The 26404-nt window shown below is 35.7% G+C and overlaps 1 protein-coding gene and 1 non-coding gene across 2 annotated transcripts in view; both read left to right on the top strand.

Annotated features, from left to right (window-relative positions):
• MALRD1 (MAM and LDL receptor class A domain containing 1) overlaps positions 1-26404 on the top strand; it is a 747899-nt gene that overhangs the window by 520432 nt on the left and 201063 nt on the right. The gene's annotated exons all lie outside the window — the stretch shown is intronic.
• Positions 22396-22500, top strand: LOC121014935 (U6 spliceosomal RNA). The gene has a single exon (XR_005783522.1). It is a non-coding gene; the product is annotated as a U6 spliceosomal RNA (small nuclear RNA).

The raw sequence follows: 26404 nt of genomic DNA, 5'->3' as shown, positions 1-26404 counted from the left end.
CTTCCTTCCTTCCTTCCTTCCTTCCTTCCTTCCTTCCTTCCTTCCTTAAAAAGCATGAAGTTAGTATACACTAGATTATAAGTTAACAAACAGGACAGAAAATTAAGACACTGAGGTCAGTAATTAGGAGACTTTAATATATAACAAAGGTCGATTACGTGGGGTAAAAGATATAGTCTTTAGTATGGTTTTGGCATATCTGGTTATACAGCTGAAATAAAATGAAATTAAACCCCAGGTTTTCTTTTGTGTCTTTTATATACAGAAATGCATTCAGATGGATTAAAGGCTTAAATGCAACAAATAAAAACAATAAAACTCTTGTAAGAAAACAGAGGGAAAAACTATATGCACTTTAAAGTCAGGATCTCACTTCTAAAAGCCCAGAAGCTATAAAAGAAAAGATGTACATATTTGATGGTATAAAATTACAGCTGTGGCCTAAAAACTCCATAAACAAAATCAACAGGCAAACGATAGTTTAGACAAAAAAAATGGTGCCAATTACAAGTAGGATACATATGGATAACTTACAGACTTAACTACAGGTGTCAATTTCAACAACCAGAAAAGATTTGCATAACCAATTCACAGATGATCAAATTCAAATAATCAACAAAAGTATTAAATGATGCCCAAGTCCACATGTCATCAGAAAAATTCAAATCAAAATAAGCAGCTGGGAAAGGTTTTCAAAAGCCATCAGCAGATGGTTGAGGAATGGAGAGTCGGTAGCTGGAGAAGGATACTCATACATAGTTGTGGGGAAATGTCCTTTTGGAAAGCATTCTGGCCATACAGAAATAAAAAACCAACACATAAGCGCATGTGTATAATGATATTGACTTCAGCATTGTTTGTCATTAAAAATAATGGAAGGGGCACATGGGTGCCTCAGTGGGTTAAGTGTCCAACTCTTGGTTTCAGCTCAGGTCATGATCTTGCAGTTTCGTGATTTCAAGCCCTACATTGGGCTCTGTGCTGGCAGTGTGGAGCCTGCTTGGGATTCTCTCTCTCTCTCTCTCTCTCTCTCTCTCTCTCTCTCCACGCCCCCCTCTCCACCCCTCCCCCCACTCATGCTGTCTCTCTCTTAAAATAAATAAATAAAAACTTTAAAAATTTTTAAAATAATGGGAAATAAAATGAATGTCCCTCATTCATACAATCAGTTATTTGTTCTCTTATTCATTTATTCACCTATTGCATGCAAGGCACTGTTCTAGGTACTGGGGATACATTAGTGAATATAAAACACACCTTCCACAGTAGAGTTCCCATTCTAGAAGAAAGGAAGAGATCATTGAACATATATCATAAGTAAATAAATTATGTCCCCCATTAGAAGCTGAGTGGAAAAAGGAATAGACTAAGTAGGATTGAGTAGGCATACGGATAGTTGTGTGTGTTGCAGTAGATAGGCTGGCTAGATAGGTGGCAGTGAGAATATGCCCTTCAAAAAAGACTTGAAGGAGGTGACAGGTGAGCTATTTGGATTCCTAAGGGAGGAGGATTACAGTCAGAGAGACAGCCAATGCCTAGTGCCCTGAGATCAGAATATGGTCTGTGGGTGCGCCCCATGGCCACGAGTGATGTTTTAGGTAATTTAATTAATTTTTGAGATGCTGCCCTATACACTACATAGTGTTTGGCAGTATTCCTGGCCTGTAGCCACTAGATACTACTAGCGTTCTTCTCTCTGGTATCGACAGCTCAAAATGTCTTTAGAAATTGGCAGCTATCTCCTGGGGACAACATTGCCCCCTGTTGGGAACTAGAGGAACAGCCTGCAGGCCCATGTAACTTGTTAAATCCAAGCATACAACATCATGCAGCCACTAAAAAGAGTGAGTTTAGCACTATACAGTTGATTCGTAGGGATTTACAAAACGTATTAAAGGCAAAAAGCAATATGAAAATGATTATCGTATGATACAATTTTTTTTCTAAAACAATGACTCATGCCCCTTTATTTGTGCACGTGTATAATTCTACAGAGATATTTCTATGAATAACTAAGCATGAAGAGAAAGATTTTTTAAAACAGGATATATATATTATTAACTTGGATTACTTGGATGAATGATAGAGTTGGAGTAGAGGAGAGGGAGAATAAATCTAAAAAGAAAAAAAGAAAGCAAGAAAAGAAGTAAAAACAGGAATTGCACCTCAAAAGAAAATCTAACATACATGATGGTAGCACCTACATGTGTCTGTGGAAAATTGTCATAGACTCTGGGTCTGGAGTTCTCTCTTGTCCGGCAAGAGAGCAGGACACAGGATTAAAAGTGCAAGAGAGGCTAAAGTCTGGGAGAAGATGAGAGCCCCGAATAAGCGTCTTTGAGCTGCTTTTATTAAGATCAGAAGGCTTACAAGCATGATGGGTGTGATGGGCATGCACAGAGAGACAATGAAACTGTAAACATTAACTCACGACCATGAATATTAACTCATGGGCATGGGGAAAAGGGGGTTTGGAGATATGCGGTGTTAGGGGTTTGGGTCAATACAAAACAAGATTCTAGTGCTGGGTGGAAGGTTGTTTAAAGCAAACATGAGGCCCCACTTCTGATTACCTAAACTGGCCTAGGGAACAAGAAAGAGCCTGCTACCTGAGGGTCAACAAGGCATCTTTCTTTCGCTAATTAGCTCCCCTCTGGGAAACTTTGCCCTGCTATGGTCTTTGGCCTTTTTACCTGTTTACCTAATTTGGTCCTTCCTTCCTATGAAAACAGCTTCCTGCTATTGTCCTATACCTTTGTCCTACTCTGGAGGCCTTTGCCCCATTTACCTAATCTTGTTTACCCAAACTTGGGTGTGTTCATCATGTGCCTTTCTAATTCTTTATGCCTTGTTAACCCATCAGTGCCGGCTCAGGGAATTCCTAAGCTTGTACCCCACAGAAAATGTGCTGGGTATTTTTAATTTTACCACTTAAAAACAATGAATGACCATCTTTTTTACTCTTTTAATATTTAGTTTTTCTTTATTATTTCTTTTCATCAATTTTGCATTACTAGGTAATACATCTTTTTCTAAAATTTTAAACGTATAAATAAGTAGAAAAGAAAAAGTTGTCTAGTAATTCCAATAGAGCAATATAATCGTTTATAAGCTTTAGTTTGTGTATCTTGCCATTCTTTCTTAATATACATATTTTCAAATAAAAATAGGTTTCTACTAGATTCCGTGATTTGATAAATGTCTCATGAACAAGTTTATACATTATGAAATATTTTTAACATGATATTCTACTTTTGGGATATAGTGTAATTTATAAAGTGATCTAATGGTAAACTCTTAAATTATTTCCCAACACTTTCACTATAGTAAACATCACAATAGTGAATATACATTTAGATGAATATTTGTTTTTTTACTTTTATGATAGTTCTTGAGGATAAATACTTGTTTCTCTCCCATGAGAACTTATGAGAAAGAAGCCAATTTTCATTTTTGCAACCAAGATCTAGACAGTGACATTTACATACAATGTCTGTGAGGTCTCTAGATGACAGTATCTCCTTATCTTAAGACAGTATTTGAAAATTACAGAGCATGGCTGCTAGTATAACACTTGCTAATGGCACAAAAGTATCCTAGGCTCAGTTTAGGAAAAGGTAATAATATAATCAGTGGACATGGGAAAAGTTCTGTGCATTGTTCAAAAGAAAAAAAAAAAACAGACATAAGTGATCAGTTAATACCTTTTAATGGAATAATTAAAGACTATTGATGGCTATATTTTCTTTTTTGAACTTTTATAGCTTGTGTGAGTTCATTAGAGGCCACATGAAAAGTTTTGAATCTGGTCATTATGCAATATTGTACACAAGTAATGTTGTCCGCAGATAAAGAAAAGTAATCATTCCGACAGAATACTTTATTATCCCCCCTGTTAATCAGTACTTGAGACAGGATATTTTTACAGAGCAGTCTCTTCAAAGCAGCCTGATTATATCATCCCTGATACACTAATACGGCTCACTGAACTTGTTTAGGCATCTCTGAAACAATGGGCTGCTAAATAAATTGTAGGGACATTAATTAATTTTGACCCTCTGGGAAAAACAAAATTCTTTATGAGAAGGCCAAACAGATTCAAAGGGCCTACAGTCTATTTCTAAACATCTCAACGTTGCTGTTAATTAAAACTGTATTTATGGATCTTTTCACTTATTGTTACCAAGATGAAGAATTAGATCCATAAGGAGGACATTTTCAATGCCCATCACGGGCCTATTTATGAGTCTTTTTGGAGCCATTGCGGAAGCTGTGGAGAGAAACTACAGACATTAATCCACTCTCGTGCACCCATGAATAGTGTTTAGGCTTAGTATATACGGGACTTAATGGCAAGAGTGACATTTGGGCGACATGAACTAATGAAGGTATAAAACAAAAGCTTCTGTCTCTTTTTTCCCCCCTTTCTTCACTACTTTATTTTCTTTTTAATGGTATAATTGACCATATCCACAATTAAACTCTAAAATCTGGTAGGATAGGAGTCACATATTTTGCTCTTTTTATATTCCCTCCAGCATTTAAGACTGAAAATCACTTGATAAATACTTATGCAGGTCTCACGTTCCCTGTCTGTCTCTTTCTGTATTTATTAACAGCAATGTATTTCGGACTAATGAATGCAACAAGCATTTCCTGAGTGCCTGCTAAATACACAGCGAGTTGCTAACTGAGGGTATGAATTAACTAGATGTTTGTAAAGTAACTGGGATGAAATATGCTGGCTGATTATAGCCCACATGCAGTTACTATTGTGCAATTCAGTATTCACCACACAAGGTCAAAAAATACTCCAAAACAATCTTAGTGATACTAATGCTTTGATGTGTACAATAGCAGTTTAAAGTACTGAGTGTTCAACAAATATAACTTACTTGATACTTGGTTGACTGAGCCTTGGGGGCTAGACAGAGGATAATTGTACTTCCTTTTCAGTAGATGGTACAGGCATTATTATTATTCCTACAGATGATGAACAAGAAAAGCTAAATGACTTGTGTAAGCCTGTATCACAAATAACAAAGCCAGAACTGAATCCCTGGTGTATGGAGCCTAATCCAAGGCCACTCCAGGACATCTGGTAGCATGCTTTGTCCTTAATGGGTATTAACGATTGTGTTGTTTACTGTAGTGAAAGTGTTAGGAAATAATTTAGGAGTTTACCATTACATAATGTTGTAAATTATGATATATCAAGCTCTTGCTTGAATCTCCTTAATCTCTATATTTAGGGCCACTTAATCTCTATTTTGGTGTAGGTAATATTACCATCTCACTCTGGTCTCTGACAGAGTAGAGGGAGACCCTCATATTCATTTGCTTGGGATAGGGCTTGGTCAAGGATACAGAGTTAGATATATAAAAGTCAGCCTTTGTGGGGCGCCTGGGTTGCTCAGTCAGTTGAGCCTCTGGTTCTTGCTTTTGACTCAGGTCATGATCTCACTGTCTGTGGGATCGGCCCCATGTTGAACTCTGTGCTGACTCTCTCTCGCTTTCTCTCTCTGCCTCTCCCCTGCTTGTGTGCTTGTGCACTGTCTGTCTGTCTCTCTCTCTCTGTCATTCACAATAAATAAAAAAATTTGTTAAAGCCAACCTTAATTCAATAGTTTACTAGACTCACTGATCTTACTCGCATACACTCATGTACACACACACACACACACACGGTTATCAGTTATTATTAAAGAGACTATAAAATAAGTGTACTGTATCACATTTTTTAAATAATCACATTTAAAATCTAATTATTGGACCAGAAATTTTTGAGATATTCCAGGAAGAGGCAGGCAAGATGGGATCAGGATGAATTGAGTAAAAACAGTAGAAATTCCAGCCCAGGGAAGCATGGTTCACTACACGTCTTTCCAGGGAAGCTACACAGATATTCTAAGATCAAAGTAAAAAATACTGTTCTGGACAGAATTGTTTCACCCCAAAATTCATATATTGAAGCCCCAACGCCCAATGTGACTACATTCTGAGATAGGGCAAGAAAGTAATTAAGGTTAAATGAGGTCTTAACCATGGGTCCCTAATCCAATAGGACTAGTGTCCTTATAAAAAGAGTAAGGGGCACCAGGGATATGCACACACAGAGGAAAGACCATGTGAGGCTACGAGGAGGAGCGTCCAAGCCAGAGAGAGAAGCCTCAGGAAAATCCAACCCTCTAGCACCTCCATCTTGAATTTTAGCCTCCACCGCTGTGTGGAAATAACTTCCTGTTTTTTAAGCCACCCAGTTTGTGGCATTTTTGGGGGGGGGCAGGCTGAACTGACATACAAATACCAACAAAGGTGGTGAAGAGTTCTTCAGAGGAGCTCCCTGAAAACCAACACTCAGGTCCCGTTGTGTGTCCCTCCCATGACCACAGAAGTGCTTTAACTCATAAAGTAAAATCAGATCACTGCCATCTAAAGATAATCGGACATGAGCCTAGGAAGAGATTATCATGACGTAATTACAACATAAAAAAGAGGCAAAGTCATGTTTGGATTTGCACAGGATCAACACTATAGGTTTGCAGGGGGAAATAAAGAAAGAGAACCTCATCCAAGAAGAAAAAATTGGGGCATCGCTGTTTGCCTGTCTGCTTGCTTACTAACTTACCCCTTAGTCCCCCCACCAAAGAATGTGGTTCACAAATGTGGGTTCCTATCAGAACCATATGAAGAGTTAAAAAAAAAAAAATACTAGTATCTGTATCTGTCCACAAAGATCCTGGTTAATTGGTTAGTATCATGGCCTAGGCATCAAGATTTTTAAGACTTAGTGACAAGATTTTAGTGTGTAGCTGAGGTCAGGAACTACTTCCCTACAGGAAAGCATACATTCCCAGCCCACCTCTATAGCACCTGCTTTTCCTTCTCCCAAAGGAGAAGCCTTTCAGGAAAACAGTTCTGTATTAACAACAGTGGAAATTCTTTCAAGTTACCTACATTAAGCAATAAAAGCCTTCATTCAGCACTTTCACTGAATAACCAAAACTCATCAGGCAATTAAAGACAAGCAGTATCATAAAAGAGAGAGATGAAAATGTGAAAAGAACAGTTATCCCTGGAGGAAATGGATGACTCAATGTAGTGGACATTTGTTATATTTTCTTCTTGCTTTCAGGGTTGTGAGTTCAAGCCCCACATTGGGCATAGAGCCTACTTAAAATAAAAAATTTTTAAATAATAAAATATGCATACTATGGACCAAAAATGTAATTATAAAAAGGAAACATAGTTATTTTTCAGTATAAGATGCTAGTTATGAAAAAAATAAGTCTAATCTTGTAGAACTATATACTGATTTACTTAAAGGAGATCTAATTTGGCATCCAGGATTACTTCAAAATTAGTGGTGTTGAGGGTATAGGTGGTAATATAGAGGAAGCAAGACAGACTGTGGGTTGAAATTACTGAAGCAAGGTCTTGAGTAGGTGGAAGTTCATTATAATATTTCTTCTACTTTGGTAGAAATTTGAGATTTTCCAGAAAAGATGTTTAAAAAAAATTGTTCCCTCAAAATATGAATGTGACTTAAACAACCAATTTGGCAATAGATTTCATATTAAAAAAATAAAAAGTCAAAATATGAAAAAATGAATAGATATGTAAAAAAATAAATAAACAAAGTGAGAGATACTGACAGTATGACATCTAGCATGAAATAAGAACTGGGTAGTAGGAAAACACCAAAGGAGTTGGAAACAGGTAGAAAGGAAGACACAGAAATGATAATAATAAAACTAATCTTTTCCTTAGATCTTCAAATTATACTGAGATCAAAGACTGTAATTTGTAAATCCTTCTTTTATCTAATCCTTCAGTAATACATTGGACTTTATTATGATACCAGGTCAGAACAGATTTCTGTTTAAAATTGGATGTTTTTTGGATACTCCAAGGGGAGTTAATTACTAATGTACCGTAATAATAATAATCACATTAAAGTCTGAGAAGAGTATTAAGAGGAAATGTGATTTGTGTGATGCTTCAGCCACCACTTTAAAAATACATGTGACTAAATGGAAAACAAAATGATATTCATTGGCATGGTGAAAAAGTGGCTTTTTTCCCCCCCATTCATTCATTTAACAAATAATCGTTGAGTCCATTTTTTGTCAGCCACTGTTTTAGGTACTTAGAATACATGTAGGTCAAATCAGAGAATGATCTCTGCCATCACATGGCTAACATTGTAGCAGAGGGATAGGAAATCAATATCAAGCATTATAAATAAATTATATAATATATATTAATATATAATCCTTAAATATATATTAATCATATTAATATCAATTAATATATTAATTATATTAATAGATATTAATTATATTAATTAATTACATGTGTTATAATTAATATAATTATATCATATTATAATGTATTATATTAATTAAATATATTAATTATATCAATATATTTATATTACATTAATTATATTATATTAATATATTCATATTATATTAATTATATTGCTATGTTAATATTACATTAATTATATTATATTATGATATGTTAATATTACATTAATTATATTAATATATTCATATATTAATTATATTGATATTTTAATATTATATTAATATATTAATATTATATTAATATATGTTAATTAATTTATATAATATATTATATATATAATAATTTGTTGGAAGTTGATAAATGCCATGGGGGGAAAATGGAAAAAGTAGAGTGGTAAAAGAAGAATCGATCAGGAGCCAGAGAGGGGGGGGGGGGGGGGGCGTGGCTTAGGAGTTTTGGGCTTGAGGGAAGGGCAGGTAAATTAAAGGAATGTTCATGTGGAGCCACTGGAATGAAGGGGACTGCATTACTGCTTTCAGTTTTATAAAGGGTTGAATGGATGTTGAATAGTTGCTCTTTTTATCCATTCATTCCAATCGAAGCAAAATAATTTTTTTAAACAAAATGAGGAGAAATTTCAAAGGGATGTAGAAAAAGGGTGTTAAAATCAGTTAAATGTCTCCTAAGAATCAGGCAGTGTAAAAGAAGATAGGCATGTTGTCTGATTTAATATTTTTAAAATATTGTGATGTGGAAGATATAAATTCTTAGAAAGATTTAAAAAGCTGATCAAGTCCATGGGCGTGACTGAGCAGGGGGACTTGAATATTAAACTCTCTGACTCAAAAGACTTTTCTTCTGTTGCCTACACTGTCCAATATGATAGCCACTAGCCACACAAACTGTTGAGCCCTTGAGCTGTGGCTGGTCCAAATTGAGATGTGCTATAAGAGTAAAACACACATTGGACTTCAAAGATGTAGTACAAAAAAACACCATAAAAATATATCAATATTTTTTTGTATATTCATCATTATATATTGAAATCACACTTTGGATACATTGGGTTAAATAAAATATATTACTAAAATGTCACCTATTTCTTTTACTCTTTTATTTTTTTTAATTTTTTAATGTTTATTTAGTTCTGAGAGAGAGGGAGAAAGAGACAGAGTGTAAGTGGGGGAGGGGCAAGAGAGAGGGAGACAGAATCCAAAGCAGGCTCAAGGCTTTGAGCTGTCAGCACAGAGCCCCATGCGGGGCTCAAACTCACGGACCCTGAGATCATGACCTGAGCTGAAGTCAGACGTTTAACCAACTGAGCCACCCAGGAGCCCCTCTTTTTACTCTCTTAAATGTGGCTACTAAAAATTCTAAGACTCCATATATGGCTCACAGTATGTTTCTATTAGACAGCACTGTTCTGTAGTACACACACAGAGGGAAGACTTTCTTGTATACAAAGTGACTAAAACACTAGCCTCCACTAAAGAAATACTGGAAAGTACACGTCTCTGGATATCTTTGAAGATGGGCAATCTCTTGTTTATGAATTCACACTCTGCCAGCTAAGACCTGCAAAGATGATCTATTCAGCTTCCAAGCTCCTTTAAGAGGAAGCTGCTTATAAAGCAAAGTGGTGTAATTATAATAATTTAGTCCAATATATTATCTTCAGAATATTTCATTATGTATATTAACAGAGTACATCCATTAAACAGTGACACAGTCTTCTTATGATATCAGCAATTTCCACGTCCAAAAATAATGGTTTTGGCATTATTGCTCAAATATGATACTACCTTGTTCCATAATTTTCAGGTTCATTATTTCATCGTTTTATAAGTATCTGGGCATTATAGTTTCTCTAAAAGGAATTTACCAAATTCATATTTATTTATAGACTTTATTTCTCAGTAAAATAATGAACCATTAAACTTATTCCTTTCTATCTTCTCAAAAACTTTTCTCTTTGTATTAACTCCTTTTTTCTAAGTGTTCTCAAACTGCCTATTACCATATCATACTTTTTGCTTTCAAGCATCACAATTCTCTTACCTTGAAAAAAAAAAAACCAAAAAACTAATCTCTTAACTTCACTTTAAAGTACTATTGTTTTGTTTTTGTTTTTTTTCCTCATATCTCAAATTGCCTTTCCCCACACATTTATTTATATTCTATACCAACTTACATCTTTGGTTCCCTAAAATCTGTTTTCTACAAAAATTATTTTCTCAGCAAATAATTATTGGCCACCCCCTCTTGATCACTGATCTTCACACTGTAGTGAGGTGTGTTTCCCAAATATAGTCCCAGGTCTCATGGAGCTTATGTCCTAGCTTCTTTGAAGACTTCATGATTTTATAACCATACTGACCTGATTCTTCTCATGTTGTACTTTATATTACTGATAAAGTACATCTTCTTGAAGTTTCCACCTGCAGTGGACTGTGATGTGTATTTCCTAATGTTACGTATGTCTTTGATGCTTTCTCTTCTTCCTTCCAAAACCTAAATGTGAGTCTAACCCCGTATTCTGACTTTTACTTTTTATACCTCTTCCTATACTTTTTGCTGGCTCAGAGTTTTTATTCTTTCCATGCTCAAAATTTGCAAATTTCTGCCTGCCTCTAGTCTCTATTTCCATGTTCGGCTCTCACGTTTTCAGTTGTCAGCTGGATAATTTCCAATGTCTCCAAGTCCCATATCCAAACTCAAACTTACCTTCCTTTAAGATAGAATCGCCTCCTCCTGCTCCTAATATTTCTGTGATTGACATTGTTATTGTTTAACACAATTCTTCCTCATTTTCACGTTCATTCAGCTCTTTATTCTCAATTTACGTGTTTTTACTTCTCTGCATTTTCACTTCTATCATCTTAAGTCACTCTTGGGCTATTGCAAATGTCAAAGAAACTCATCTCCAATGCAAATACTCTCCTAAACCAGGCCACTCTTCACACAGATGCAGAATTAATACTCTTGAATGGTGACTCCTGATCCTGCAAATGATCAGAAGCCCTTCATTGACTTTTAGGGCATCATTAAGGGCTTTCCAAGTCCTTCCCCAAGTTGAAATTCTGATTTGTATTCTCCCACAAACTCTGTGTTCTTGTTCCTCAGATGTGTTCTGGGTGTTATAAATGTCAGTTTTCGGTCATATCATTGTTTTAGCATGACTTGTAATTTGTGGTTGATAGTGGATGCAATGTGCCAGGTAAAAGGAACTAAGGTAAACAGGCCTACTTTGTGAACTTTTCTGTTTAAGGAAGTAAGGTCATGTTTACTATATTCTGTTTACACTATTACTGCAGAAGTCAGAAAGTATAACATCCTCTGACATCCTGGTTCCTCTGGCATCTCCCTTGTGTTTTGGTTTCCCTAGCAACTTCTATTTCTTTTTATTTTCTGTTCTTTATTTTAGAGAGAGAGTGTGTGTGTGTGCGTGCACAAGCAGTGGGGGGAGGCAGAGGGAGAGAGAATCTTCTTTTTTAATTTTTTTTATGTTTTTTTTTGGGGGGGGAGGGGCAGAGAGATAGGGAGACAGAGAATCTGAAGCAGGTTCCAGGCTCTGAGCTGTCAGCACAGAGCCCAACCCAGGGATCTAACTCATGAACTGTAAGATCATGACCTGAGCCTAAGTTGGATGCTTAACCGACTGAGCCACCCAGGGACCCCAAGAGAAAGAGAGTCTTAAGCAGGCTCCATGCTCAGTGTGGAGCCCAACACAGGATCTTATAATCCTGGGATTTTGACCTAAGCCAAAATCAGGAGTCAGATAGATACTCAACCAACTGAGCCACCCAGGTGCCCCTCCCTAGCAACTTCCTCTTAAATAAGGCTAGAGGGGGGTGCCAGCATGGCTCAGTAAGTTAAGCAGCCGGTGGACTCTTGATTTCAGCTCAGGTCATGACCTCAGGGTTTGTGGGTTCGAGCCCCGCATTGGGCTCTGTGCTGACAGTGCAGAGCCTGCTTGGAATTCTCTCTCTCCCGTCTCTCTTTGTGCTCCTACACCACTTGCTCTCTTTCTCAAAATAAATAAAAAACTTAACTAAAATAAAAAATAAGGCCTGAGAGATGGAGTTATTTCCATTGCAGCCCCCTGCTAATATATAGGATCCTGTTGACGTGGTGGTAAAGACTAGAGGCCGTGAGTGGAAAGGTCATCAGAATGGAAGCCTTTCAGGATTCTATGTTCTTTCAGTCTTCCAGTGAGCTTGTGCTCTCTCATTGGGACCTCCACAAGTGCTTCCCAGTTCTCCCACCCTCTTAGGTAAGATAGGAAGTCTAGACCTTTTTTTTATTTAAAAAAAAAAATTTTTTTTTTTTTAATGTTTATTCTTGAGGGAGAGAGAAAATGGAGGAGGGGCAGAGAGAGAGGTAGACACAGAATCTGAAGCAGACTCCAGGCTCTGAGCTGTCAGCCTGATGCGGGGCTTGAACTCATGAGCCATGAGATCATGACCTGAAGTCAGACACTTAACCAACTGAGCCACCCAGGTGCTCCGCAGACCATTTTAAGAAAAATAGACACATGTCAAAATGGCTACTTTTCCCCTCCCCACGGGAAGGAAACAGAGGGGATTTTTACAGTCTTCACTGTGGGAATTTGGTAGGGCTTCTGGAGATAACACTTTGGAGATGCCCTTTAGACTCATCCCCAGGGAGTTCTTATCTCTCAAGCTTTTCCACAATAAGCCTCCAGCAATTTCTTAATTACAGGTTAAGTTTCCCTCACCCAGGGCTGGCTGGCTCCATTAGTGGTTCCTGCTCCTGTGGTTTTGCTGCACTAAATTCTGATTCTCTGTATCTGCCTTTCTGTCTCCAGTGGTTTTCCCTGTGATGTCTACTCTAATTCTCTGCTAGATCTAAGAAGAGTTTTTAATTTTTATTTTGTCTGGCTTTTTTGTTGTTGTGAAGATGAGACTGTGCTGCCTAAGCTTCTTACATGCTACAGTGGAAACCAGAAGTATCCTCTTACTCATTTTTTTTTAAGAATGAACTTTTGCCACTCTAAACTGTTTTCTTTGCCTATTACAATCTCCATTATATTCTTTAACATGTTAATAAAATAACATGTCTTCTATAAAGTCTATTCTGAGTCTCCCAATTTAAGCCATCTTTTACCAGTTGAACTACATGGCATTTACAACCTACATCAATATTTAGTATTACAGGCTCACAATAAACCCAGTGAGCTGTTTTATTATAATTATAATTATAATAATTATTATTATCATTATTATTATTATTATCATCCTACTTGATAGATGATGAATATGAGACATAGTGGGAATTCAGTGATTTTCCCAAAGTCACAAGGCTTGCAAGTATCAGAGTTTGGATTTGAACCCAGATAGTCTGACCCAGAATTTGTCTTCTGAATACTATCTGCTAGCTTTTTTGTTGTTGTTAGATTCTTTCGGGTGTGTTTCATATTTTCCCAGCTATAACTTGTCCATATCCTTAACATCCAAATACAGGACTTGGTGCCTTCTCTGTAGTAGTTATCCAATCAATAACTTGGGATGGGTTATCTTTCTTGTACTACTAGAATCATCTTTATAGCCATTTTCTGAATTTCCCAGGAGAGTAGCACTAATTTGCACCTTTGGCCTAAGCACTTTACATGTAGTGTATCACATATAAACCCCATGAGGTCAAGGATCTACTTACTATAATAATCTCTTTTTGCTTCTCAGTCTGAGAGAATTTACATAGGTTGCCTAAGGTCACATACCTAATAAGCGGTGTAGTCAGGATTTGAATGGAAACCTTCAGCTAAAGTGCCTGCAAGCTTAACCATTGGACAACACCGCCTACAGTTTCTGCTGATTACATATTCATTAAAATAACCACCAATACTGTTTTCTGTTTCAATGAAAATAAATCTTCCTCTGTTCTCATATGCTTTTCATGCTCTTTCGGGTAAAATGGCTCTGAAATCGAAAAATGGCAAAACTCATACCATTTCTCAGTTACCTAAAGGGATTATATTATGCTTTATTAATTCTGCCTTTCTACATGACTAGGAAACAAGTTTTCTTTTTAATCTCAATTTGGCAAATAAAATCAAGTTACATAAATGCTATTAAGCAAATGCACGTTTCTAAAGGCATCTTGACAAGACCATGATATATAAAGAGGTTCTTCAGGGTTCTTTCATTATGAACATTAAGAGATTCAGAATCCTTTGTCTCTACCTCGAGTTATAGGAAGTGCCAACTAATTCGATTCATATAGCACGCTCATGTGATTGAGGTATTCTTGCTGCTGAGCAAATTAAAAGCTTTCACCATAAGACGGATATATCCCATTTTGGCGTGTCTCAACTATAAGCTTCATTTTTATATCAGATCAGTGATTACTTGAGAGGGGACAGTTTATAGAACCAAAATTTGGTGAATGGTATTAAAATGCTACATCCCTGTGAAAAGTATTTTTTTTAAATAGGTAATAATTACTCTCAACAGAGAGTGATGCCTGAAAAAATAAACTGTTAGAAAAGGTAGAAATAAAGAAATGCCAAATCTATTCATTATACAGCTTTTCAAAAAGCAAATCGAAATGATATATTGAAAGACATTTTCATCAAATACCATGAAAAAAATTTCATTTGACTCTAGAGTCACAGTATCTGTGGTTGCCATTTTGACAACTTCAAGGAAATTTTTGTTCTCTCTCTGAGCATGTTTACATTTCATAGCCTTTAAAACTTGCAGACGAAAAGAGATTGAGGGCATTTCAACAGATAATCATTGTATCCCCTCTGTTGTAGATTGAGGGACAGGCAGAAATTATAGAGGATATGGAATCAAGCTAAGTAAGTCTAACTCTGAACAAGGGAGCATTTGCTGTTTTGAAAGAGAGGCATACTGCATCACATTTTAAAAAACCATTAGGCAGCTTTATTTTATGAGCAAGAAAAAAAAAAGACTAAAATTGCCTACAATTTAAAGCTGGAAGTGAATTCAGATCACTTGAAGTGGGAAATTGTCTTTTATGATGTGACCCTAGTACAAGTGAGTATGATTCTTCTGAGGGCACTGGAGCCGAAAAAAATATGGTATTAACTGTCTTTTTATAAAAGAAATGTCAAATTTATTACCTTATGACATAATAACCTGATGAAACATTTTCAAAAGCTCAAGATTGTAGCTAATAACATCTAAAAGGCAAATTGGAGTCTTTACTGCATGCCAACCCCAAAGTGAGAAAGAATGGCCATGAAGCACACTGATAGATTCTGAAGGTGGCTAATATATTTTGGCACTCTAACGTCAAATAACAATGGTATTCTGAACAAAGTGATGCTGAATTTACACTATGTCACACTAAGTGGCCCCAGTTTTTTAAAATGTGTGTAATTCTTTAGAGTTTTTAAGGTAAAAATTGCATATTAATGAGGAACTTCCATCCAGTGCCTGATTTTAATTAATTAAGATCTGACATATAAAATCTGTACACTAGGAATCTTAAGAACTTGTAATCCTAAAACCTGTACAAGCAAAATTGAAATATTACACTGAAATGTAAAGAAAATGAGTGTAGAGAGAGGTAACATTCAGACATGGATAATAAATGCCTACATTCCAGAGTACTACATCTGGCAGTATTTAATTCTAGTTTTACAAACCTAAGTGAACACTTTCTGATACAATATGTCAGAATTAAGTAACTTTTCAAATGGCCAGCAGAAAGCTGTAAAACTGTCTAAAAACCAACAATCAAAAAATTGTGCTTCCATAGAAGTGTATTTCATGAATGTTGGGAAAAGTAAGCATTGGGGAAAATGAATGTAGTATAGGAAATGAAGGTGGTTGATCACTCCAGAGTCACATATAGATAAAGTCAAGTGGTTCAATGATTTACCATTAAATCCTAAATATGTTGTGGCAGTTGAGACTTTTAAGCTTTATTATCTGCTTTAACAAATTCGGAACTTTGTGTGGGAAGCTAGATTGACCTTCCCCAAGGATTTTGCTACATATATAAATAGGTGGCTCTCAATGGAGCAACTGAAAGTTTATAAATGTTTGAAAGTGGGTCTAGTCTGAGTGTGCTAGATAAAAAATGAGTCTATTTCTGAAAATATAATTCAATGTAAGCTTTTATAACTTTGTGATACAGTACATAGTTCCTGGATAATTCATATATTTCTATTAATAATTTCAAGAGGCTAAGCAACTTTTCACCTTTATGATTCTGAAGAAAAAATACGGCATTGCAACACATCCATTCCCCTTACAAAACCAAGCTTGGATATGCTAGAGTTCTAGAATTAAAAATCCACAATGACTATATTTGCAATGGTTGCTTCTAAATTGCCAGGCATAGTTTTGTGTTCTTAAATTTTAAGATGGATAAAAGTTCACATTTGCATGCATTAATACATCAGCCAGGAACTAACTTTGGTAATTTTTGTGTTTGACTGCAGGATTTTATTAGACCAAATTGAATATGCAAATTAGATGAGGCTAGGTGGAGTAGACTTTGAAAACTCACCCAGAGTCCCCTAACTAATAATCGGAATTGCTGCCTTTGATGCTGAGTCTTACATAACACTGTCTTGTGCTGAAATAAATATACTGCAGTGAATGGATGGATTATTATCATCCCCAGTGAATTTACTTTTTTTTTTTTTACATTAAGTACGTATGTATGATACAGCCCTAAATGCAAACATTACATTGTTCTACATTCCTTTCAATGGCGTCATATCTTTACCAAACTGGTTTTCAGTAGTTACTATGATAAAAGTAAGTACTTGGGAAAATAAGAGTGAGATAGGAAATAAAGGTGGTGATGTTCACTTTGATTTCAAGGTTTGAGAGTTCAGGCCTTGCCTAATAAGTACACTCTCCAGGGGCAAGTGATTGTAGTTATTTAGGAATGATTTTTTTTTTTTCAATCTGTGTGTATTAGTCTTTCAAATGCCTGCAGTGTTGTTAGAATATTAACAAGTATTAAGTAGTTTGGACTTACTTACTTAATAAACAAAACCAAAATATTGCTTCCCATCTGGGGTGCCATGAAAAAATTTTGAAAAAATGAGAATGCTGTGACCAGAGTTACATGAGGAGCCCATAGGCAGTGACAAAGGATGGAGAATTTGGGTAGACTGCATTCGGGTTGCCATGCAAACGTAAAACCTACCTTTTAAAAATAAATATCACATGATTAAAATTATTCAAAAGAGACATCTGAGTTAGTGAAAGGTTAATGCATTTATGCAATTAAAGGAAGAAATTTACCATAATACAAGGTTTTAAACCAGAATTCCTAATTTTTAAAACAGATTAAATTTGTGCCCATGAACACAATCATTTCTTTTTCCATTGCTCTATTTGATTTTCAACATCAGGTTAGCAGTAAAGCATGGAAAGATATATATTTAAAGTCCGAGTTATACATGATTTGCTTTTGAGATAGAAGTATATTAGTTCTCATTATGTATGTCATACTAATTAAGAGCTGAGCTATGAAATGCAGTTTTATACAAACATACTTAAAGGTAATTTGCCTTATTTGGAATTAGGTCAGGGCTATTTCTTCATACCCAAAATAGGATGAGTAGATTCCATGATATGCTTTAACTATATAAGTAAAGTTATAATTGAGCTAGTTGGGCTATTCTGTATTATCCTTATTCAGGATAATGTTGTAAAATTTGTCTGATATTGTATTCCAGATGCACTGGGAATCCTTAAGGGTGTAAAAGGCAATAAAATGAGGGAACATTTAGATGTTCTTATTTAATCAAAGATAGCATAGATTTAAAGAATGGATGTTCTTAATGAATAAGCCATAGTTTTTAGTAGATTTGACAGACGGAGTCTAGGTGTATCTAGGCTGTGGATGCCATGTGTATGTTTTCATTTTCCAAATAAGAAAACAAACATATGACATCTTTGGAAAGAAATAGGAAAGAATACCTTTCTGTGGCTGAACTAAAAATTGTGTACAATTTTCCTAATCCAATATTTGTTAGTACATGTGTTTCATAAAACAGTGAGGAGAGAAAACAGTTCACTCATGTAAGCCAGGAAAATTTTCAACTTGTTTCCACCACTATTTTATATTGAGGAAAATCTTGCAGCAATAATTCACATGTCATGTTCCTTGGTTATTTTTCTTGATTTTTTTTTTATTTTTCCAGACTTTATGAAGTGTTCTGAGTGAAGAAAATATTTTCAGTAAGGAACTTAAAAAAAAAAAAATAGATGCAAGTTTCTTCCAGTGTCCAGTCTGGCATTTAAGGAGTTTGGAAGTCATTATTCCCTTCTTCCTAATAAGAAAAAAATAATAAAAAAGCTGAATGAACTAAAATCAACAACTTTTTTTTAGATTTATTAGAAAATTGAGGTCTCAAGGCAAACCACAATCCCCAGCTTGGAGATGAGAAGGTGGAAACAGAAAATCACAACTTACTGGAGGAGGCACCCATGAACAGAAACCTCTACAGGAGTCAGTATGGGGCAAGAAATCCTAAACTGTAACCAATGGATTGCTGCAGTCTCAATGTGGATAAGTTGGAGAGATAGTCCAGGGGGATTCAGTGTTAGGGAGCCCCCACACTTTTCTCAGTTTTGACTTCAGGCGTCTTGTTAGTTTCTCACAGTGAGGATAAGAGGAAAGTCCTTTCTACTTTCAGAAAGTGGAGGGGAAAAATAGCCATTCTGAAAATTTCCCAGAGCATTCTGTACTTCATAACAAAGCCTGCCTTCAAGAGAAGCTATTTTACCAGCACCTAACTGACCTCAGGGAAGAAATACCCAATAATGTTTAAGAGATGGGAGAGGTTACTGGGCAATTCTGTTGTTTCTTGTACTGTTCATGAAGTGGCACAGTGATATTTTAAAGAGAACTTGGGTTAATTGTAATGTATATTGCAAACTCACTCTCAACTACTAGAAAAAGTTTAAAAAGGTTATAAACAGTTGGTAGGAATAAGAGATGATAAAAAATGAAATCATATGCTCAATTAAATTCAGAGAAGACCAAAAAAGAGTGAACAGCAACAAAAGAACAATAGCAGTAATTCGCAAATAATAAACAAATAAGGTAAATGTTAATTCCAACTATCTCAATAATCAGCTTAAATGTGGCTGATCTATATTCACCAGTTAAAAGACTGAGACAGAGAAGATGAAGCCAAAACAAAACTAAAGAACCACATATCATCAGTAGGAAATCCACTTGCAGTATAAATACATAGGTAAATTAAAGGTGAAGAATGGGGGGAAAAATGAAAGAATGGAAAAAAGTGTAGTATGTCAACATTAATAAAGAGAAAGTAGCAGTGGACACATTAATTTCAGACAAAGAAGACTTCAGAGGAAGGAGAATTATCAGGGATAAAGGTGGGGATTACAAAATGATAAAAAGGTCATTACTCTAAGAAGACAAAACACCCTTCATGGTGTAAGCACGTGACATCAGACCTTCAAAACACACACAAAAAAACCTAATAGCACTGCAAGGAGAAATAGATGACTCCACTATTATAGATGGAGACTTCAACATCCCTCTGTCAGTAAACGGGCTACCAAGCAGAAATCAGTAAGGACTTGTTAAACTGAACCACACCATCAATCAACCGGATATTTTTGCATCTATAGAATACTTCATCCAACAATAGCAGAATATACATTCTACTCAAGTTCACATGAAACATTCACCAAGATAGACCACATTTGGGCCATAAAACACACTTAGCAAACTTAAATCCTAAACGTGTGCTCTCAGACCACACTGGAATTAAGGTAGAAATCAATAACAGAAATATAACTGGAAAATTCCATGATACTTGAAGAATAAACAAGTAGACTTCTAAATAACATGAGTCAAAAACATCTCAAGAGAAATTTTGAAATATTTTGAATTAAATAAAAAAGCAAATACAACTTATACAAATGTGTGGGATCCAGTGAAAGTGGTGTATAGAGGGAAATTTTTAGCATTGAATGCATATATTAGAAGAAAGATATAAAAATCAATAATCTGTACTTAGGAAACTAGGAAAACAAGAGTAATTTAAATCCAAAATAAAGAGAAGAAAAGAAGTAGTAAAAATTAAAGTAGAAATTGGGGCACCTGGGTGGCGCAGTCGGTTAAGCGTCCGACTTCAGCCAGGTCACGATCTCGCGGTCCGTGAGTTCGAGCCCCGCGTCAGGCTCTGGGCTGATGGCTCGGAGCCTGGGGTCTGTTTCCGATTCTGTGTCTCCCTCTCTCTCTGCCCCTCCCCCGTTCATGCTCTGTCTCTCTCTGTCCCAAAAATAAATAAAAAAAAGTTGAAAAAAAATTAAAAAAAAAGTAGAAATTAATAAAGCTGAAATCAGGAAATCACAAAATAATCCAGTTAAGAAATGAGCAGAAGATATGAATAGACATTTTTCCAAAGAAGACATCCAGATGGCTAGCAGACACATAAAAAATGCTCCACATCACTCATTATCAGGGAAATACAAATCAAAATTACAGTGTGATACCACCTCATACCTGTCAGATTGACTAGAATTAACAGCACAGGAAACAACAGTTGTTTTGCAAGGATGTGGAGAAAGGGGAACCCTCTTAAACTGTTGGTGGACATGCAAACTGGTGCTGCCACTCTGGAAAACAGTATGGAGGTTCCTCAGTTACAAATAGAACTACCCTATGATCCAGCAATTGTACTACTAGGTATTTATCCAAAGGAACAAAAATATTGATTCGAAGGGGCACATGCACCGTGATGTTTATAGCAGAATTATGAACAGTAGTCAAATATGGAAGGAGCTCAAATGTCCATCAACTGTTGAATGGATAAAGAAGTTGTGTGTGTATATACATACATTTATATATATATAACAATATTACCCAGCCATGAAAAGAATGAAATCTTGCCATTTGCAATGATGTGGATAGAGCTAGAGTGTATTATGCTAAGCAAAATAACTCAGAGAAAGACAAATATCATATGATTCACCCAAGTGGAATTTAAGAAATGAAAGAGATGAGCACAGGGGGAAAAAGAGAGAGAGGCAAACCGTAGAATAGTTTGCCAACTATAGAGAACAAACTGAGGGGTACAGGTGTGGAGGTGAGTGAGAGGATAGATTAAATGGGTGATGAGTATTAGGGAGGGCACTTGTGATGAGCACTTGGTGTTATAGGTAAGTGATGAATCACTAAATCCTACTCCTGAAACTAATATTGCACTATATGTTAACTAACTAGAATTTAAATTAAATCTTGAACTTTAAAATAAAATAAAATAACATAAAATCATAGAGAAAATCAAAGCCAAAAGCTAGTTATTTGAAAAGATTAATAAAATTGAAGAGCTTCTTGCCATACAAACTAAAAATAAATTTAAAAAAATTTGTAATTATCAGAAATAAAAGGTAAACCATCATTGCCTACCCATGGGCACTAAAAGGATAATAGAGAAATATTATGTACAACTGTATGCCCACAAATCTGATAATCTAAGTAGATGAATTCCTTCAAAGACACAATCTACCAAATTCACATGAGAAATAGATAATCTGATACAAGCCTGTATCTAATAAAAAATTGCATACCTAATTAAAAATCTTCCAAATCAGAAAGCACTAGACTTAAATGGATTCACTGGTGAATTCTCCCAAACATTTAAAGAAGAAATTATACCACCTATGTATATTCCGGAAAATACAAACAAAGGGAACATTTCTGACCTTATTCTATGAGACTGGCATTTCACATCAAAAACAAAGGCCTTACAAGAAAGGAGAACTAAAAATCAATATCTCTCATTAACACAGATGCAAAAATTCTCCACAAAATATTAGCAAATCGAATCTAATGCAAACAAATATATATATGCAGCACAACCAAGTGGGAATTATTCCAAGTATGTCAGCCTGGTTTAATATTTGAAATGCAATTTGTTTAATCCTTTACATCAACAGAGTAAAGCAGAAAACTGTAATGGTCATATCAATAAATGCAGAAAAAAGCATTTGACCAAATCCAACATTCATTTGTGATAAAATACCTCAATAAACTAAGAATTAAGGTGAATGCACCTAACTTGATAAAGAATATCTTCAGTGCTTGCTTCTGCAGCAGAGTAAAATTTAAATGAAACAGAGAAGATTAGCATGGTCCCTACATAAAGATGACACATGAATTCATGATATATATATATTCCATATTTTTATGGTGACTATCATTGATAATACCATATTATATATTTGAAATTTGCTACGAGAGTATATCTTAAGTATTCACACACACACACACACACACACACACACACACACACACATACAATAAATATGTTTAGTGATGGATGGATGTGTGAATTAACTCAGTTGTCAGAATCCTTTCACAGTGTGTATGTGTATCAAATCATCATGTACATTTTAAATATATTTCAATTGTGTAGTCAGCAAGGCAGTATGGTACTGACACAAAAACAGACACATAGATCAATGGAACAGAATAGAAAGTCCAGAAATGAACCTACAACTATATGGTCAACTCATTTTCAGCAAAGCAGAAAAGAATATCCAATGGAAAAGAGACACTCTCTTCAGCCATTGGTGTTGGGAATACTGGATGGCAACATGCAAAAGAATGAAACTGGACCACTTTCTTACACCATATGCAAAAATAAATTCAAAATGGATGAAAGACCTAAAAGTGAGGCAGAAAACAATCAAAATCCTAGAGGAGAACACAGGCAACAACCTCTTTGACCTCAGCTGCAGCAACTTCTTACTAGACACGACACCGAAGGCAGGGGAAACAAAAGCAAAAAATGAACTATTGAGACTTCATTAAGATAAAAAGCTTCTGCACAGCAAAGGAAACAATCAACAAAACTAAAAGGCAGCCTATGGAATGGGAGAAGATATTTGCAAATGACATACATAATAAATGATTAGTATCCAAAATCTATAAAGAACTTATCAAACTCAACAACCAAAAAATAAACAACCCAGTTAAGAAATGTGCAGAAGATATGAACAGACATTTTTCTAAAGAAGACATCCAGATGGCTAAGAGGCACATGAAAACACGCTCAACATAACTCATCATCAGGGAAATACAAACCAAAACCACAATGAGATATCACCACACACCTGTCAGATTGGCTAAAATTAAGAACACAAGAAACATTAGGTTTTGGCCAGGATGTGGAGAAAGGGGAACCCTCTTGCACTGTTGGTGGGAATGAAAACTGGTGCAACCATTCTGGAGGTAGGGAGGTTCCTCAAAAAACTAAAATAGAACTATGCTATGATCCAGTAATTGCACTATTAGGTATTTGCCCAGAGGATACAAAATACAGATTCAAAGGGGTACCTGCACCCCAGTGTTTACAGCAGCAGCAATATCAACAATAACCAAACTGTGGAGAGAGCCCAGACGTCCATCAATTCATGAATGGATAAGGAAGATGTGGTATGTGTGTACACACACACACACACACACACACACACACACACACACACAGAATGGGCTATTACTCAGCCATCAAAAAGAATGAAATCTTGCCATTTTCAATGACATGGATGGAGCTAGATTATATTATGCTAAGCAAAGTAAGTCAATCAAAGAAAGACAAATACCATATGGTTTCACTCACCAAGAATATCTAAATAAATAGGAATACATTCCATGTGCATGGATAGGAAGAATGGATATTTTGAAGATATCCATTCTTCCTGATTTGATGTATACGTATAATGTAATTCCAATCAAAACTCTAGCACACAATTTTGTGGGTATCAATAAACTTACTTTAAAGTTTACATGGAGAGACAAAAGACCCAAAAAAACCAACACACTATTGGAGTATAAAAACAAAGTTGGAGGAGTTATAATACCTTATTTCAAGACTTACCATAGGCTATAGTAATCAAGACAGCGTGATATTAGCAAAATGATAGACAAATAGATAAAAGATATGGAACAGAGAGCTCAGAAATAGACCTACACAAATAGGATCATTTGATATTTGACAAAGGAACAAAGGTAATTCAATAGAGAAAGTATTGTCTTTTCAACAAATGGTGTTGAAACAACCGAACATCCATATGCCAAAAAAAAAAAAAAAAAATCTTGACACAGAACTTAAAATTTTCATGAAAATTAACCAAGGTGGATTATAAGCCTAAAAGTAAAATGTAAAACTATAAAACTCCTAAAAGACAAAATTGGAGAACATTTAGGTGTCTTTGGGTTTGGTGATGATTTTTCAGATGCATTACCACAGTTGTGAATGAAAAAGAGTTTGTGAGTTGGACTTCATTAAAAGTAAAATTTCTAGGGGCACCTGGGTGACTCAGTCAGTTGAACATCCAACTCTTGCTTTTGGCTTAGGTCATGATCCCAGAGTCATGGGATCAAGCCTTATGTCAGGCTCTGCAAGGAGCATGGAGCCTCCTTAAGATTCTTTCTCTCACTCCCTCCACCCCTTTCCCCTGCTCACATGCACTCTTTCTCTCTCTCTCAAAATTAGAAAAAAAATAAATGAAAACTTCTGGTCTGTATAAGACACTATTAAGAAAAATAAAAGATAAGACAGCAACTGGGAGAAAATTTGCAAACACATATCCGAGAAAGCACTGTGCCCAAAATATAAAAAGAATGCTTAAACATAACAATAAAAAAACAACCCCAATAAAGCATAGACTAAAGATCTGAGCACATACCTTATTGAAGAACATATACAAGTGGCAGAGAAGTATAAGAACAAAAATGGTGACAAGATGTTATCAGGAAAATGCAAGTTGAAATGAAAATGAGATAGCAGTGCATACCTATTACAGTAGCTGCAATCCAGAACACGGACAACACCAAATGATGATGAGGATAAAGGGGAATGAGGACTCTCCTTCATTGTTCATGGGAGTGCAGAATGGTACCGCCAACTTTGGAAGACAAGTTGGCAGTTTTTTACAGAACTAAACATACTCTTATTATCAGATCCAATACTTGTGCTCCTTATTATATACACAAACGAATTGAAAACTTATGTTTACACAGAAATGTGCACACCGTTGCTCTCAGAGCTTTATTCATAATTGCTAAAGCTTAGAAGAAACCAAGATGTTTTTCATAGGTGAATGAATAAACAAACAGTGGTATATCTATACAAAGGAATATTATTCAGTCTGTGATAAAAAGAAATGAGCTAGCAAGCCACAAGAAGATATTAAAGAACTTTAGATGCATATTGCTAAGTGAAAGAAGCTAACTGTACAGGCTACATACTGTATAATTCCAACTATATGGCAGAATAAAAAGATGAAACAATGGATATACTTGAAAGATCAGTTGCCAGGTGTTTGGTGGGGAGAGAGGGAGGAAAAGATGAAGAGGTGGAACACAGGGGATTTTAGAGCAGAGAAACTATCCTGTACAATACTGTAATGGTGGATGCATGTCATTATAAATTTGTCAAAGTCCATGGAATACACAAGGGAAAGAATGGACCCTAATGTAAACTATGGACTTTACTTAATAATTATGCATCAATGTTGGCTCATTCATTAACTGTAACAAATGTACTGCACTAATGCAAGGTGTTAATAATAGGTGAATTACATGTGGTAGGGAGGAGGAGGAGGGAGTATAAAGAACTCTGTGATTCCTTTCAACTTCCTTTAGCTTAAAACTGCTCAAAAACATAAAGCCCATTATTATTACTTTTTTTTAATGGGCACAAGATCAAGCAATCCCTTAAGACTTTCATCTCTATTTAGGCCGTATGAGGACTACAACCAGGCTGTCTCATTTGCCACATATTTGTATTTACCAACAATCCATATGGTGAAATAATGTTCTCTATGAACATGAACAGGCAGAAACTCAGGGCATCAGTTGGTGCGAATGTGGTCACCTAACTCTCCTTTGCAATTCACTCTGGCTACTTCTATTTTTAACTCTATTCAAGGATGTAATGCATGAGTGTTCCTTCCATTGAAGAATTCAGTGTTGGGGCAGATAAAGGTAACTAACATACTGATTCCTCAGAGGGTGCTAAATTTACCTGACAACCAGCTCTTAAATAGGAACGCTTCATAAAAGAAGCCTCTGTACTATTAACTCA

The sequence above is a fragment of the Herpailurus yagouaroundi genome, unplaced genomic scaffold (genome assembly GCF_014898765.1).
Source record: "Herpailurus yagouaroundi ecotype Mexico unplaced genomic scaffold, PumYag 203, whole genome shotgun sequence".
Lineage (NCBI taxonomy): Eukaryota > Metazoa > Chordata > Mammalia > Carnivora > Felidae > Herpailurus > Herpailurus yagouaroundi.
This window is presented reverse-complemented; position numbering and strand designations above follow the sequence as displayed.